The sequence below is a fragment of the Dicentrarchus labrax genome, unplaced genomic scaffold, assembly GCF_905237075.1.
Source record: "Dicentrarchus labrax unplaced genomic scaffold, dlabrax2021, whole genome shotgun sequence".
Lineage (NCBI taxonomy): Eukaryota > Metazoa > Chordata > Actinopteri > Moronidae > Dicentrarchus > Dicentrarchus labrax.
The window spans coordinates 11421586-11437676 of record NW_026136708.1 but is presented as its reverse complement, the minus strand read 5'-3'; positions in this window follow the sequence as shown (position 1 = coordinate 11437676).

The following is a 16091-nucleotide window of genomic DNA, read 5'->3' as shown; positions in this document are numbered from 1 at the left end:
CTGTAGTTCGGTTCATTTGGTCCTTGAACAAAATAATTGACAGGAGTAAACATGAATTCCTATCGACTGACATGCTGACTCATTGATTGGACATTTTGGCCCTTGTCATCCTGCATCATCAGCGCTGTATGAACCCACGTGGGGAAATCAACCTCAGATAACTGACAGCAAGTCATGCAGCACTTCAGGAGTATATTTATCTCCTGTGGTGTCACAACAAACTCAGGGAGAAATAATTGATTATTAGCATTATTAGTCGAGACTGAAACTCAACCTTAGGGATCGATTCCTTGACAGTTCACGGCCAGAAAATGGATTTAAAGTGGTTTGACTTGTAAATTCATGCTCAAATCACATATCTAGTTTCACACAGTTGTGGTTGGTCTATTTTGCTTCCACACAATAAACAAAACTGCACCAAAGCCCAACTGGAAGCAGCCCGGGATCCATTTTTTCAGCCGGTCTCAGGCTGCTTGTTTCTTCTGCACCAGAAGTTTGATTGACAGTTTTTCAGACTACATGAACTGCACTAATCAGGCACACCAGAATGTGGTGTGAAAGCCCCTTCAATCATCCAAAATAACAACAATTTGTATACTACTGTAATGGTCAAGTTTAGTTTACCAAACCACTAATGGAGCGAAGCCTGCAAGCTAGTTCAGGCAGGTCAACTCGAGCTGCGCTGATTACACACATGACATGCCTTATTCCATAATCACTAACCAAACTTAAGTTGGCTGACTGAACGAGTGTTTTAACAAGCTCCCTGATAAGATAAACCAATTTCATAGGAAATAACTTAAAAGCAAATGTAAACTGAACACACATCGGATTTAAAAGAGCAAAATTTTGCTGATGTACCGAACAGCATCATATTTAGTTTTATTGTATAATTGCATAGTTCCTACTCTAACATTTCAAAGAATCTTGAAGATGACAACATTGACAACCACACCTTTGAGCCACATGTTATCCTCATATTGTAGTCAACCAGATGGTCTTTGTCAAACATCACAGTTTTAAACGCCCCCAGTCATGTTTGGACATGCATGTAGCATGTCCAAGATGTTCCATTTTACCCCAAAGCACAGGAAAGCACCATATGGGAGCTGTTTTTCATTCTCAGTGTAAACCATGTCACATAACTGACCACAAAATCCTTGACATCTTCAATGAATGTTACATGAAATGCAGCAGCTTCGATTATGTGGGCAGGAAAAAATGTTTAAGAAAGTAGAGGTAGCAAATCCAGTCATCCATAACTGAGTAAAAATGTTTTCTGTGGCAAAAAAATTGATTTTTAAACTAAATGTCTCAAAACCTCAGTGATTTGCTAGACAGATACATACCTTAGCAGTGCTGTTTGGAGACATATTTTATCTTATGCAACATATTCAGACATTAAAGCTTAATAATCGCAAGCCATGCTATTTTTCAAAATGTTATATACGAATCAGTTGCAATAGAATCCATATTTGTAACAACATTGTCTATAGCTCATCATTTTTCATTGTTTGTCCTCTTCCTACCACTTCTGTTTCACCCGCTCCCATGTTAAAATTGCTAACATGAATTTAATTTCAAATGAAAGCAAAATATGAATTCACACAGTGATCCACTGGAGTGTTTACAAAATACATAGTAGATTAGGCTGTGACCGTGAATATATTGACCAAGAAACGGTTTCAGCATTTTCTAATTGACCAGCACCTTGTGTACCCCGAGGGCTGCTATTGACCAAGGCCAAGGACTCAGTGCTCTGTGCAGCCACTTATCCACAGCAGTGCGTAAGCAATGAGTGCCACAGTGTGCTGGTGCTGATAAACTCTGCTAATCCACTCTTGGAGCCCAGCACAGTTCAGGCTTCTCTTAGTGCTCAGACCCAGTGTGCCACTTTATCCATGTTCCCTTTTACGGCACAAACTGGGGAGCTTTGGGAGGAACAGGCAGGGATTTGTGATAACGTTCACTTTTTAAATCTATAACATGTCAAATCATGTGCAACAATTAATAAATCTGTCAATAGAAATGTTCTGTGAAATTTAGGGCTGTTGCCAGCGGATATTCTGTAACAGTGACAAATTTTCCTTCTCAGGGCCCTGACACACCACACTGATCTCAAACAAAGCACCAACAAAAGCCCATTAATAAAGCTGCACTTGAACACACCATAAATCGACATACAGCCAGACGACATACATGTAACATTCTGACACACCACGCACACCCTGCATGTGAGGAAATACAGTACGTAACTAAAAGTTGAAGCTGGTAATGTTACAGTCAGCGAGAGACAATTTTTGACATGACAATGTGTCCATTGTTTGCTCATTGTGATATGAACCATGTTTCAGGTCAGCAAGTGAATCAGTAACTACTGGAGACCTAAATAATAATACTAATAATACTAAATAATACTAAATTTAATTATGATTAACTATTCATTCTAGTTCTCTGAAAGAAACAATTTTACTCCAACAATGTGAATTATGCAGATTACACTGTAGATTGTTTTTTCATTCTTACTGGTTGGTATCTACGGCAGCTTGTAGGATTCATGAAGGCCTTCAGTAGATTGAATCCCTAAAGCCGACTGAGCACATGAACACATGTTCAAGATGACAAGATAATGCATGCTAGTTCCACTGCCTTGCCTTGATTAAATGTTGTATAACAAGCAAACAAACTTTTGCGCATTGGTATTTTACACAACTTCTCAGTTTCTGTGTTGGAGATGATGATATGATGCAGCATAATTGGCTTTTTTGTAGATTATTGCGATCTCAAATAAAACAAGTGCATCGTTATGCATATTATGCACATTTGTGACGGGGTTTAGAGAAAGTTTTGGAAGAAAAATTTGACTTAAGGAAAAAAAATTCCTGCTATATATATATATATATATATTTAAACTGCTGTATGATTACATTGCACAATCCAGAACGAGAATATGAGTTTGCTCTTTGGAAAAGTTGGCCAGGGCACTTTGCTGATTCTGCATTACGATGAGCTGTGATTGGCCATGATTGATGTAAGCTCCTAACACACCCACTGCTCCTTTCTAATCTCACCCCATTTCCAAGAGGGCCACAGGTCACAAAGATACTAAAAGTGCCATCACACCCTCTGAAAACTGCACACTTGACCACACGTAATGCTGCACATCATGTTTCACCAAAACAGGACCCCTCAGTAGTGTTTAAGTGGGACTTGAAAAGCTATATATATATATATATATATATATATGTTGCATCTCTGGTGCAGCCAAAGGGCACTTGGCTCTGCACAAGCTGCCTGGTCTGCTTTATGCTTTTCACAACAGATGCCACCCTAGAAAAAGAAAACACAGTCCTCCATCCAGACCTCATTATATAGTATAAGTCAACCAGCAGGAAATGAGACAGCCTGAGGATATTGTGAACGCTGATAAATCAGACTGACACTGATTCGGACCAATGGAAATACAAGTGTCTGCACATATCAAAGGCAGTGCTCTTTTACATCCCAGTTCTCTTATCTTATGTTAAATGTAATTAAATATCCCTGGTATCCATGGATAGAAGGCAAGCCCAAAATTCAATCAAGCAAACATAATTAGCCAGTTTGTATGCTTCCTGGACAGATTGGATGACTACATAATAGAAGTCATTGCATGACTTCATCCTCACCGCTTACCAAAAAGGCTGCGAAATAGAATTACATGTAAATTGAATGATAGATATATGGCATTATGAAATATCATAGTACAGTGTGACTGGAACATATTCAGTTTGTAAGACCCTAGCATGTACAAGGAATTTATTTATTTTTAAATCTGTGTACATGCTGCATTAGTGGTTTATTTCCATACACTAAAATTCACACATTGCACACATATTTATTTAACTAATGCATAAATACATTCACACTGTAAAATTGTTCTTTTAATCCAGACTGTGTTGCACATTTTTGAAAGTACTATTTAACTGCAATATAATTAAAGGTTAGGACGTCTTCCACGGTGTAGTTCACTGATCATTAAATTCAGGGGAGATAAGGTACTGTTGACTCCTTTGCTCACAATTTTCCTGTGGTTCTTCAATTGATTTATGTGGCTTAGGAGGGACGCATTGTTCCAGCAGGAAGGGGAATACGCTGCTGGAGAGAAACCAGAAGATGCTTTGATAACCTCCACAAGACTGAGAGGTGTAAAGTAAATGGGGTGTCGGATGTTACAGACTACTTATTTCAAAAGAACTTGTTTTTCATGTCAGTAAATCTTAAGTGGGTCTATTACTGAGTGTGTGACATATGGTGTGGTTTAGTGTTAAGTGTCCTCATGATTGTGACCTCATGATTGTGACCTGAGACCAGAATGATACAGTCAAACAGAAAGGTTTAGAAACCTTTTTTTTTTGTTAAATTACAATTTATAGAATATTCCATTAGATTTCAGCCTCATTAAACCATTTAAAAATGGAAACAGACTTTGATTATGGCATATTTCATCTTAGGCTCGTTCATTAATTACTATTGTTGCTTTAAAGTAAACACAGAAATATTGTATTTACATACATGTATTGCAGTGTTGTGTTTTGTTTAAACAAAGAACAATAAGTACTAGTTACCCCCTTCAAGATAAAAAATACACATAAGACCATCTAAGAGAAAGTGGAGAAGGCCTGAAGGATTTTTGCAGCTTGAATTTTGATTATATTCATACTGTACTCCTGGAGAGGAATGCAGTCGAGGGGGGTCCAGTTAGCTGATATTATGGTTTGATGTTCAGTAATGGCATTACCACCGCCGTTGCCTGTAGCAGGATGTATAAACCACAGAAAAAAACTGTTATCGCACTGTGTTCAAAAGAGTTGGACACATTTACAATATACATGTAGTGCAGTCAAATACAATACACACACACACACACACACACACACACACACACACACACACACACACATGGTATGGCCTGAAAAACCGTCATACAGTTCAATGAACAGCACTCAACACAAGTTCAGTAAAATTTATCAAGTCTCACAAAGCCAGCATTGTATTGGATTGCCTTTGAATATACAGATATTCTCATCCTGAGTATGAGTAAATCAAGGGAACACAAGTATAATGCACATACTGTGCACTGAAATCAAATGAAATCAACTTTATTGTCACATATAGAATTACATACAGTACAACATAAAGCGAAATCCATTCTACTATTAGGAGCTGTGGGCAGAAAGGCCATGCTAACCACTGAGCCACCTTGCTGTTGAGTCACTAAACTAAGCTGGTCAATAGTAAAAACTGGACAACACTGGACTAAATTCTGCAGGCCAGAACCAAACCCAGGTCTGCTGTGGCAAGGACGCAGCCTGATTTAGATTCCTGCACAAACGGTGTACTAATGTGTGATGCTACAGTACAATGTGTTCACACCTGCAATTTTTTCCAGAAATTACCTTCTCTAGTTGGACTTGTTCTTCCTGTCCTGGAATTAGCTGTGCATGTAAATATATGACTTGCATCTCCTGCCAATTTTAAAGTAGCTGAGGCAGCAATGATTAGAGGAGTGGTAATAAAAGGGATTTCTCTGATGGAATATTTATTTGTCTGGAAATTAAAGTATTGAAAGCTGGCACATGATGGTTTTGTTAGGCAGTGGTATAGATGTCATTCATTCATATACCTATAACTTTGTTTGTAGAGCTGCAATCTATATCATCGGCTTAGTGCGAAGTAATGTCTCACACAGTCTGTCATTTCATTATTTATGAGAACAACACACATTGATCACCATATCTGTAAATGTGCCATTGTTAGCCAGTGAGCTAATTTTGGCAACCTGTTCTAAAACCAATGAAGTGACAAGTTAAGAAACAAAAAACACAGACAATAAGAAGCCAAAATGGCAATAAAAGCACTAAAGTCAGCATGCACAAATTATACAGAGCAACAGGAGGAAACAAAATATTAATGCAACAATACAATGAAAACATTCACTATTCATTATATGCAGCCACACAAAGCAGTATAAAGCAACAGAACACACACAGGCCAAACTTTTATAAACAACATTTTGCACACCTTAGCCACCCACAACAATACCTAATTTTTTAAAATCCTTTTTGGTGGGGCCTTTTATTGGCTTTAATTAATAGAAACTGGAAAGTGGGATGTGGGACACACAGCAAAGGGCCACAGGTCAGATTCAAACCCTGAGCTGCTGAAGCAACTGAACCCCAGTACATGGGGCGCCAGCTCTACCAGGTGAAATATTAATACTTTAAATGAATAACTTCACCAATGATAAAGTAAAATGTTAACAAGAAGCATGTACGTATGCTACATTTCAGTTGAACTAAATGTGTTGCTCTGCCACTGTTAGACGTTTTTGCATGTTTTTACTAACTTCCACCAGTTTAACAGTGAAAGATGAGCTTTTTTTTTATTACTAGAAACCTTGTTTGCCTTCATTGTGCACACCCTCTATCCCACCCACTGGGAGAGATTTACTGCACAGTCCTACTGTCTGACCTCTTGACGAGGCCATTTGTTTGTTTGATGTCACAGTGTCAGTACTACAGGCCTCTGGCCACTTGCTAGCTGTAGTCCTTAAAGTAAATAGGAGAAATCAAAGCAGGGTATGAAAAAACTCTAAAGAAAACAACATTTGAGAACACTTGGTGTTCATTCGCCACAGTCAAGCCTAACAAATCTCAAATAGCAAAGTAAAAGCGGGCAGCACTCCTTAAAGTTTTGTTCACTTTTCCAGTGTTTTTTTTTTTTTCTTCTTTCCTGCTTTTTAAAGTCTCCTGCAGTCTCCTACATGCTAATCCCTATTTTTGGCCCTATTTTTTATCATCCTTTTTTCTTGTCTTCCCCTTCCCCAGCAAATATCCATGAAGTTAAGAATATTGTTAGAAAAGTGATAAGGGACCTTTAGGCAACAATTTACTCAATATAGCAAGTAAAGAACTAAGTCTGTTATACCATGTAAGTCACAGTTGGAGATTCACTTGCTGAGTTTGTTTGATTAAGGTCGGACACATTGATCTTTCTTTTATGATTATAATACGTTTGATCTTTTCCATACATCTACTGTACTGAATTTGAGGAGCCATACTGTATCAGAGAGGGGGCATGGATAGGTTTCAATCCAGGAAAAGTTTATTTCAGTGATGAAGAAGTTTTCCTAACTGGATTTGAATGACAGAAGTGCAGGTCATGAAATGTTAGTTAGCACCTGCTGAAGAGCAAGCTTGTTTTAGAGCAGTTGGCACCCAACTTTTTTGGCTTGTGACCACTTCAAATGGAGCAATGTACTAGCATCAATGTGGACACGTGTTATCAGCAGAATATCCGTCTCCATGTTATCAAGTCAATAATTAAATGCCTAAAACCTTCTTTTTCAGATGACATCATTAGCAGGTACGGTGAAAGAAAGCAATGGGTGTGTCTTGAAATGAGAAAGAATAAGACAGTTTGCTGCAGTATAGAAGAAAAAATAAACTTGATTTTAGAAAATACTTGAACTTTATTGATTTATATCGGAAAAAGAAAAAATCATTCATGATCATATCTAAAAGGCAGGAAAATTGTGTATCCACTGCTTCCTCTGTCCCTTTGTGCCTCCCTGGTAGGTAATGGAGGGAGGTCAGCAGTAGGAAAGTGAGAATCAAGACCCCAGCTGTGTCCTCATCCAAGCAGGGACTCTTAATCAATACGGGGAGCCAAAAGAGGCATGTCGAGAATAGTGAGGGTCAGGGTCACAAATATCAAGCCAGCCTTGTGTACCAAATTGAACAGTGGGATTCCAGGAGTGTAGAGGGTCTTTGGGTGCTGACCCATCTGAATGAAGAAGAGTAGAAAGAATCTATTTTATCTATTCCCTATAGCTCAATAGGATTTGGTTTCAAGTTTCAGCAAAAAGAAGTTATCAAAAAAGATTTTTTACCTTTATTCTCTCAACACTGCAGTAGACAGAGATAAGGTAAGTAATCACACTCAATTTAACTCTTCCTTCATCTTTTCTTGATGTCGGTTTTCAAACAGGCACGCTGCTCTGCTACCTGCCATTGGCATTCAGATCACACCAGTCCCAAATGCACTCAAGATAGCTCAGAGGGAATCAGGCTGTCCTTCAGGCTCTCGTCAGTCTGCCTTAATAATGGGATTTCCACACATTACATACAAACTCAGTGGGCGCTAATGTGGGAGAATAATATTTCTGGGAAAAGGAGCATTCGAGTCCCAAATTGAATTTAAAACGTTACATTGACTTTAAAAAGAGGCTCTGGCTCGTGTAATGCCCAGGAAATAATAGTTTGCTCCACTGAGCATCAGAGCACCGAGCAGAGGAATAAATGGTGGTGCTGTTCTGGATCTGCCACACACTGGGGAAGTCTTAGTACAGTCTAAACATTAACACTGGTTTTAGCAGATCTGCTTACTGTAAATATGTTGTAGTTTTAGTGCTAATATCAAGAAGCGTGCTGGGTCTGGAATTTCTGCTGTTTTGGCTTCTTGCTCCTCATTTCCTTCATGTTTCCTGTCCTGTCACCTTGGCACAAATACACACACAGGCGCTCACACAAAGACACTCACACAACCATTAGTGACACAATATTTCATGAAATGTGACATTGCCGGAATTTCTTAGTGATCGTGTTAACACATGGACATTACCTTTCTATGAAGCTTTGTCTAAAGCGTCACACAAATTGTATTGCATAAAATCCATCTATTGCATTTTAATGAAGTGTTTGATCTCTCAAGGTGGAAGGAACGGTTTCCAGGATTTCTGAATGTGAAATGAATCAGCATAGATATTGCTTGATTCAAATTCGCTGATAAAGCATCCCCTTAAACAAATATCCATGAGCAATTTCTGGATGCAGCCTTTTATATGTATTGTTCTTCGATTATGGACACTCATGTGTCACTTGTGCATCTTTCATGTCTTATTTGTGGATTCCAGTGCAGCTTTCCTGCTAGAATCCTAAATGTTTTGGTATACATGAGCAGATGGTACTGGTGGTGCTGTGTCCAGGCACCTCCACCTGCTCTTTGTTTGGGTAGAAAACCCCACTGAGGTGATTTTGTTGTTTATTGGGTCTGCTGCCTTCCAGATTCAAAGAGGCGAAGACAACAGGAGGAAACAGGAGACGGACTGACATCTAGTTTGTCAACTAAAATATGTTTCGTGAGCTACAGACAAAACTAGGAGGAAGGGAGACTTTATATTGATGATGTAAGTACATTTCTGTGTGTGTGTGTGTGTGTGTGTGTGTGTGTGTGTGTGTGTGTGTGTGTGGGTGTTCTGAATTGCTGAGTGATCACTCTGCAGCCCATTACTGGATGATGAGACACTGTCACTGCCGGTAAAAGTTTTGACTCTGCTAAAAGTAACCGCGCACGCTTTTCTGCATCAGTGCACTTTATTCAGTCACCTTGCAAATAGACACTTAAACAGGAAAAAGAAATGTCATTTTATCCATTTATTTTTAGTACCGCAACAACCAATCATAACTCATGGTGGACGTGAAATATTTTGACTACATGTAGTGTCAGTTGGACTCCTGGGAAAACTGCAGAGCGCCGCTAGCTTGGGACTCACAATGTAAAGCCATGAAAGTTGACATTTGGTGGGGATATTCATGATCCCCAATGAATGATTCTATATATTACATTCAATGTGCACATGACACGAGATGTATCATAATGTAAAAGATTGTATATAAATGATTGTAAATACATTTGATGACATTAATACTCCCCGGGGAATATAAGCGACTGTATGTCTTTAAAGTATCTGTAGTGCCACCCTCAGAACAAATGTTATTGTCGTCCCATCACTGTTGAGGCTTTAACAACAGCAAAGTCATGAGTATGAATGAACCTTCAAGCTCAACATAATGTTTTTTGTTCCCTCCAAAACAATTACATTGGCTCTTGTGCCTCTGTGTACTGCTAGCACAGCTTAGACATTTAATCCTGTTCTTGTCTCATGTTTTGGTACGTCTGAGTTCAGCAGCAGTGTAGCTTGTATAGCTGTCTAACACGTTACATGTTTGTCAATGCTGCAGTGAAGCAAGCAGTTAGCATTGGAAGCTCAACACAGAAACAGTGTTTGCCATGAAACAGTCTGGTTGAATCAATGTCAGTCTTCCTTCCAAGGTTAACAGCCTCACATTGGCCTGCTGCAAAACCATCTTCAAAGATTGCACACACGTTTTATGGTATATATGATTACTAAGTTGAAGCACCGCAGCCATACACTTAATTGAACACGTGATATACTGTGTCACTGTAAAGTCACGTGGTCTACTGCGAGAAGTGTAGAAAAATGGCGGAAAACTTTACAGGTCGGCCTTCTCATGGTTGGTCTATTCCCTGTTAGTCTCTTAAAATCTCTATATCACATGGTAGATATCAAATCTTGATACATGAGTTTTCTTTTTTTAAATGAAGATGAATATATGTTGTAATTCTTTTCAGTGCTGTTGAATGAAAATGGACAAAGAGGTTCAGTTCAGAGAACGAAAACTTGTGATCTTTGAAGGATTTCACTCATACAGCTGAGATATTTTCTTATCTATTTGCAGAAGGACTCCCCTCCCCTGCATATCTTTATACTATATTTCTCCTTAATACCCTTGTCCATTGATGGCAGTTATACAACACATTTCCTAAACAGTATGGTCAACAGCCATCTGTCTTTGTAGACTGTTCTGGGTCAAGGGCTCAGTTCAGGACAATGCTGTCTTGCTCCTCTCACATTACTGTGCTTAGTTACAAAACAAGCTGATGGCACGGCTTTAGTCAGGGTCAAACGCTGTCGTCCATCTCTTTATATCAGATTCCATGTTGACTGCAGAGAAGTATGATTTAGCTCTCATTTTGCCTGAGTGCTGATAGACAGTAGCTACATGTACAGTACAAGGCACTGGTCCAAAACTGCATAACAATCAGTGATCATCATTTGATAGCTTTTTTTTTGCTTCTGTCTGACTCCTCGTACCAGAAAGATTGATGTTGTGAGACCTTCGGGGTCACATTTCACAGATAATGGAAAATAAGGGAGAAATCAAAGCCTCAGTATTTCTTTTTGAGTAGTGTAGGAGTGCTCGTTGGTGTGGTGAGAGTTAATAAGCAGTGGTTTTGGTTATTGTCAGGACTTTCTGTTTACATTCCCCACACTGGCAGGTTACAGCCATTAATGGCTCCTGCTGGTTGCTCTGTGCCTAAGACCCACTTTTCTGATTATTTGGGCTGAGGGTACTGGCAGGCTTTGGTGTGTTAAATGGCTTATCAAATTTGATTTGCGATATTTGGTCACTCTAGAAATTATTCCCATTTTCTTTAACTGTAAAACTGTCTATAGCCATTCCTTCAGTGGTGTTTTCATGCTGAGTTGTAGATTCATACATTACAATACAATTCAATCCTTTAGTTTCTAAAGGGAGGTAGTCTGCTGTATAATTTTAATTACAAATTGTTATATAGCTAAAAAAGAATGCCGCTTCTGCACACTGTCTTATTATTTATGTTTATTGAAGACCTATGTTTCGCTCAAGCGAAGCAATGAACTATTTGAAATCATAAAAAAAAACACCTGGGAAGGTCCAGGGAAATAGAATTATTTTCTTTTTGTTCCTATTTTCTTTTGGATCATGTTTGTTACTTACAGAATACAGGCGGGCAAAGGTTACTTTACTAGTTTTAAAGGTCCAGTGTGTAACATTTAGGAGGATCTATTGTCAGAAATATATATGCACGGGTATATTTTCATGTATAATCACCTGAAAAGAATAACTGTTATGTTTTCGTTAACTTGAGCCATTTTTATCTACAGCCCGCAGGGGGTCTCCTTCCATGGAGTCAGCCATTTTGAACTGCCATGTTTCTACAGTAGCCCAGAAGGGACAAACCAAACACTGGTTCTTAATCGGGCCATTCATGTTTTTCGCATTTGCCACCCTAGTTTCTCACTCACACTTGGAAGAGGAGGGTGAAGTGAGGGAGTTGCAATCTACAGCTACACTGGTCCTTTAAAGCACTGCCATGTGTATTCCAAGGATGTGTAGGACGGTTATCAAAATGATGCAGCCCACAAATTATCACAAGTTATTTGCTATACCATTTGAGAAAAACGTCTCTACAATAGAAAGCTTGAATGGACCATTGTTAAAAGAACTGTGATGAGTGAATGACTCCATACAAGGGTACGTCTTTTGGCCGGAGCTGTTTAAATTCATGGCTGATTGGTGCTAAACCTGGCAAGGTTACCGTCCTGTGTTTGGTGTCATTTCTGTTTACAAATATTTTTTCATTGCTTTGAGCCCCAAGTTAGAGTCACAGAAAACGTTCCAATTATGCAAATAGGATACAAAGCTTATTAGTTTTGAAGGGTATGAACAGGGTTTGTTTATAGAATGTCAAATACACAGACAATGTAATGGGAAGAGGACCATAAGCTTGTTGGCAATTATATTTAAAAACAAAAACGACTCATTAATTTAGTTTGAAATGCATTTATTGGACCAGTGTCTTTAAGAAAAGAGTGTGCCTTTTTCTTTTACAGGTTTCATTTACCCTCTGCACGTTCGGCTATAGTTTAAAAATGCACTTAGATGGAAGATCAGAATTCTGTGGAAATATTACTGCCAGAGGGTATTTCAAGGTGGAGGAGCCTCTCCCCAAATTCTCTAGAGGTTTGTAGATCTGCCACTCCCAATGCTTTTCACCACTTCCAGTAGACCAGAGAGGCAGGAGATATAAAATGCTGTGTGCTTTCTCAGGGCTTAAACAAAAACCTACAAACTATTTAATGACACTAGTAATATTGACGATAAAGGCAATTAAATTGTTAGCATTACATTAGAATGATTAGGTGATTGATTTATAGTCAGCCGACAGAAAAATAATCTGCTACAATTTTTGTAATCAATCATCATTTAAGTTCAAGCAAAAAAACCCAGATTCTCAAATGTATTAATTTTCAGTTTTTCATGATAGAAAACAACTATTTTTGTTAAACTAATTATTTTTATGGTGAAACAATTAATTGCTTAATGGAGACAATAATAAACAACAATTAAATTATATTGCAACCCTATATTAAACTATTATAAATACACAATGGGCTTGTTTTCCAAAACAAGTGAGCTGCAGGCGTGTATGGGAACAGGTGGTGACAGTTTTTATTTAATATTTTTTGTTTGTGATGTTCATACAGAACTGTTTTTAAGTGCAATCATTGGCTGTTTTAAAAGAAAGAGGATTAATCCATCAAACAAAACTATAGTGCTTTTGATAATGGTTGGTAGTAATATAACATGAAATTATCTCAGATGCACAAACATATTGGTTTGTTCCTTTTATATACTTCTTTGTAGATTTACATCTTTGAAGATCCTCTACTTCTTAAAGCCATTTCTTAGTCACACACTTTATTGAGGAGCACTCTGCAGCTCTGTGCAATTCCCTAATTCATTCTCATCACAGTAAGTGAAAGTGAGAGAACATTTGAGTCCCTTAAAGATAAAGTCAATTAAGGAATCAAGAGTGATTTATTGTTTTGCTACAAATACATTTTCTACTTCCCATTTGACACCAATTTTACAACTTATTTTAATTAAACCTATAGGTTTTTATCATAAGTGCTCCTGCAGCACAGTGCTGTTGTTATTCTTACCACCCTCACTTAAAAAAGCTTATGACACCATAAAACACAGATTTATGATACCTTTTCAATATTTGAATGAAATATAAACCATCAATCTCATTTACCTCTCAAAATCTGTCTGAATCAATTTAATAAATGAACTATAAGTAAACAAACTATAAGGCTAGTCTAATGTAGACCAAATAATTACCACCCTTGTATGCTGATTAATTTCTGCTCTTCCAGTAGAAATTTCAGATATTATTCTGCATACAATAATAAAAAAATGAGAAAATAAAATGATTGTACAAAGACAACTAATTCTGTCTTAGTAAGTCCTGAACAGACAAGTGTACTTTACATTCACAGTCACAGGTTTTGCATAATAAGTAACAATTTAAAAACTCAAGAGGTATGTATGTTGGAATATTCAACTCACATGGACGCATTCTCACCTCAGTTTGTGCCACCAAGGGCAAATTTGTGTTCACTTGCACATTTACATTTACTATAGACGTCTATGCAATGATGCTGCGTTCAGTCTGAACGGTTTTCACAGGCTGAGTAGCAGTTGGAGTGACCCTTTAACAGTTCATGCAGTACCGATCTATCAAATCTCAGAATGAATGTAAACCACAAAGAACCAACAACTGCTATTTTGAAACAGATCAATCACAGTCTATCGAAAGTCTCCATGCTCCTGTAGTGTGACAAATGGACCTATTAGGTGCTAATTAGGCCTAGATTAAAGTGATGGAAAGCAGTGACAGAGTGAAGGATGTACTTCCACTCTGAGGAGAAACAGGGGGCATGACTAATAATGTTTTTAGCCCTTAAGTCTTGCTCGTGACTGACAGTTTTGATAGCCTCCAGTGTTCATCATCAATAGAGATGTTTCCCAACACCCCAGAGAAGTAATTTCTCCCGAGGGTGAGAAATGAATTAAACTCAGGAAGGGCCCCATAACAGTGTAGAACGCCTAAACAGTTTTCTGTCGCTTGCTTGTGTTTGTGTTTCACAAATTTAATAACTAAGCAGGCTTCTGGAGCCTCAGTTTTATCTGTGTTGGGAGGCCTAAGGCAGCTCTCAGAGTGACAAATCGAGGCACTATCGCTCACTCTATTGCAGTTTTCTGGGGCCTCAGTGTACACTGGCAGTGATGTAGGACATTTGCATTTGTGTGTTGGGTTATACTCTGCATAATCTCATCACATACTAGTTTCCTTGGTAAAAAGGTATTTTTTGTCCTTTTATACAGACATTCATGGTTCCCAGAGGATAAGTCCCAATGATGTTGGTGATCCCCTGACTTTTCATCTAGTGCTACAATGATATTGATATTTTTTGGACATTTTCTGATTTTGGATGGACTGTAATTAAATTGGATGAATACTAATTTCTTTGGCCCTGTTCATACGTGGCATTAACATGCGCTGTGGGTGAACCAATCACAAGTGGACAGTACGTAGGTTACACCTGACATTAGAATGCATCTCCACATGCGTCTCAAGTGACCACTTGTGATCGGATCTCACTTCCTCCCGCTCTATATGCAAATAAACACTATAGGGCTGCTGTGTGTGTCCTGCTTCCACTACGGAAGATCTCTCTTTCTTAGCGGGCTGCTCACAGGCTGTCAGCAAAAGAGTCACTTGCAGTGGCAACAGAGGAGGTTGTGATCGAAACTCACTCCCCTGCTCTATATGCAAATCAACATGTACATCAGTCCTGTTTGCAAAGACGAAATTTTTATTGTTTTTAACAGGTGGCCCAATAACAGTAGCCAACATGCTGGAACTAACAGACACAAAGAACCAAATAACTTAATGTATGATATTTGCCAAATTTAAAAGAAGGCCCAAATAATGAAGAATTTGTAGAACTGTTGTAAGTTTGGTGATTCCTTGACTTTTTTCAATTACGAAAAATTTAATTTGTCCAATCCTTCTAATACCTGCCTCTGCTGCAACTTGGGCTGATTAGCAAATGCTACACTAAGATGGTAGACACATTAAACATTGTGTTATACTTTTATTACCTGCTGAACATCAACATGTTAGCATTGTCATTCTAAGCATGTTAGCATGCTGCAGTAGCATATAACTCAAAGCACCTTTGTGTGTACAGCCTCGTAGAGCTGCTAGCATGGCTGTAGAATATTAAGCCGGAATCATAATTACACAAAGGTCCGCTAGGGTCCGAGTGGCATGAATTTCATCGTAGGGTGTACGCGAAGGTTCTATGCGGACATCTGCAAACCGCCAATTTGTGGTGACCAGGCAGATTATCTGCAGCTGTCTGACATTTGTTTGGGAGTATATTCGAGTCATTAGTTTTGTTCATAGCCTACATTATGTACATAGCCTGCATTATGTGCTACTTAATGTCAGAGCTTGAAGTATTTATCACCTCTACTCTGATTGGTGTTTTACTGTACCATGTTCTA